This window comes from Bison bison, unplaced genomic scaffold (assembly GCF_000754665.1).
Source record: "Bison bison bison isolate TAMUID 2011002044 unplaced genomic scaffold, Bison_UMD1.0 scf7180017858770, whole genome shotgun sequence".
Lineage (NCBI taxonomy): Eukaryota > Metazoa > Chordata > Mammalia > Artiodactyla > Bovidae > Bison > Bison bison.
In genome coordinates, this window is record NW_011489342.1 from 2,450,690 (window position 1) to 2,453,666 (window position 2,977).

A 2,977-nucleotide genomic window follows, 5' to 3' on the forward strand; every position below is an offset into this window, starting at 1 on the left:
AGGTCAGGAAGCAACAGTTGGAACTGGACATGGAACAACAGACTGGTTCCAAATAGAAAAGGAGTACGTCAAGGCTGTATATTGTCACCCTGCTTATTTAACTTATATACAGAGTACATCATGAGAAATGCTGGGCTGGAAGAAGCACAAGCTGGAATCAAGATTGCCGGGAGAAATATCAATAACCTCAGATATGCAGATGGCACCACCCTTATGGCAGAAAGTGAAGAACTAAAGAGCCTGTTGATGAAAGTGAAAAAGGAGAGTGAAAAAGTTGGCTTAAAGCTCAACATTCAGAAAACTAAGATCATGGCATCTGGTCCCATAATTTCATGGCAAATAGATGGGGAAACAGTAGAAATGGTGGCTGGCTTTATTTTGGGAGGCTCCAAAATCACTGCAGATGGTGACTGCATCCATGAAATTAAAAAACGCTTACTCCTTGGAAGGAAAGTTATGACCAACCCAGACAGCATATTAAAAAGCAGAGACATTACTTTGCCAACAAAGGTCTATCTAGTCAAGGCTATGGTTTTTCCAGTAGTCATATATGGATGTGAGAGTTCAACTATAAAGAAAGCTGAGCACCAAAGAATTGATGCTTTTGAACTGTGGTGTTAAAGAAGACTATTGAGAGATCTTTAGACTGCAAGAAGATCCAACCAGTCCATCCTAAAGGAGATCAGTCCTGAGTGTTCATTGGAAAGACTGATGTTGAAGCTGAAACTCCAAAACTTTGGTCACCTGATGCGAAGAGCTGACTCATTAGAAAAGGCCCTGATGCTGGGAAAGATTGAAGGTGGGAGGAGAAGGGAACGACAGAGGATGAGATGGTTGGATGGCATCACCAACTCAATGAACATACATTTGAGTAAACTCCGGGAGTTGGTGATGGACAGCCTGGCATGCTGCGGTCCATGGGGTCTCAAAGAGTTGGACAGGACTGAGTGACTGAACTGAACTGAACTGAACTGAAGGCACTACATTGGGGATGGCTTGTTAATACTGCAAGAGAAAACTGGTACACTGTTTCAGTCAGCATCATGATGGAGATCCTACTCATCTTCACCTCTCCTCTGCCTCCAAGTGCTTTTCTGTCCCCAAGCTTCAGGTTCAACCTGTGCCAAGGAAAGCTCTGCATGGTTTCAGTGAATCACTGTCTATCCTGCTGATCATCCTGTAAATAAACTGGCTTTCCTTGGTCAGGTTTCTGCCCCTGGGCCAGCTGGAAAGGTCACTGGCTAAAAGACCCTTAGAAGGGAACTGTAGGAATGCCTGGCATTTTAAGGCCTCTAATAGACAGTTTTGTTGTTGTTGTTTAGTCAATGAGTTGTGTCCAGTCTTTTGTGACCCCATAGATTCTAGCCTGCCAGGTTCCTCTGTCCATGGGATTCTCCAGGCAAGAATACTGGGATGGGTGGCCATTCTCTTTTCCAGGGGATCTTCCCAACCCAGGGATTGAACCCATGTCTCCTGTGTTGGCAGGCAGATTCTTTACTACCTCTTCACCTGGAAAGCCAGATCACTTCATAGATACATCATAATCTACTGAATCATTACTTCGTTGAACATTTAAGCTATTTGTAGAAACTTTCTTTTCTTCCTTTTTTCCTTCCTTATTTCTTTGCTTTTTTAAGTAATGATGTAACAAACATCTTTTGTTATAAAGCTTTGTTTCTCTAAGAAAAATGTTTCCCTAAAAATGGAATTACATGGATGAAATGTTTCAAGTCTCTTGAAGTGTACTGCTAAAAGATGCCCAGGAAGTCCATGTCACTTATCTTCTTAATGATGGGTGGGATGCAATATAGTTTTTATATATATATATATATATCACATCCTAACTAGCAGTGAATTGTTAAATTGTTGAAAAATCATTGTTATTTTGATGGTTTGAAAATGGTAAAGTCTTGCTTCAACCTGCATTTCTTTCATTTATGAAGTTGAATATTTCTTCTTTTTTCCCAACTATTACTTTATTTATATTACTATGCTTAAGCTGGGCTTCCTTGGTGGCTCAGCTGGTAAAGAATCCGCCTGCAATGCAGGAGACCTGGGTTTGATCCCTGGACTGGGAAGATTCCCTAGGGATAAGAAAGGCTACCCATTCCAGTATTCTGGCCTGGAGAATTCCATGGACTACAGTCCATGGGGTCGAAAAGAGTCAGACTCGACTGAGAGACTTTCACTTTCACTTTCATGCTTAAGTTACACAGAAAAGACTAACACTGAACCTTCAGCACTGGTCACAAATTCAGATCTCTTCTTTGAACTTAGCAAATCAAGTGAAATAACTGGATTAAAAAAAAAAAAAGTTTTAAAATGAAGCCCAGAAAAATTTACAAACCATGCTCTTGACACATTTTCCTTTCAAAATGTGCATAAAACACTTTTTCACTCTAATAGCCCAGGTTGTTTTCCTCACATAGCCCACCATGTAGCTGCAGGTAGACTATTCTGCCTCAAGATATAAACATAGGGGGAAAAAATAACAGCAGCTGCATAATATTGTCTCTACACACTGCTGTTGGATGGAAAATAGAAAATTTTTAAAAAGAGAGAAAGGTTCCATCATAGATTCTCATAACCTCTCATTCCACAGTTCATGACTCTGACTCTGAGGCTAAGGTGACAATGTATGTAAGTTGAGTCTTGTTTCCAGTGAAAGAGACCTGAGAAAAGATGGATTTATCTCTTTTTCTTCAAGAGTTATCAGATGGTTCATGCTCCTCCTCAAAGCCCTCACTTTCTCGAACTAGAGCACTTTTCAGGGTCACATGGCCTTCCTTATAAAACTGGCTGTCTTCAGTGGCAAACTCATAGATCCATCCCAGTTTGCTATTGCAGTTTTTGCAGCTCACATTTTGAACCAAGTGATGACTAGAGAGCATGACCCAGTCTTGAAATTCACAGGTTGACTGCCTTGTTATAAAGAAATGCTCTGCATCACAATACTGTGAAGTAATTATCCTCCAAG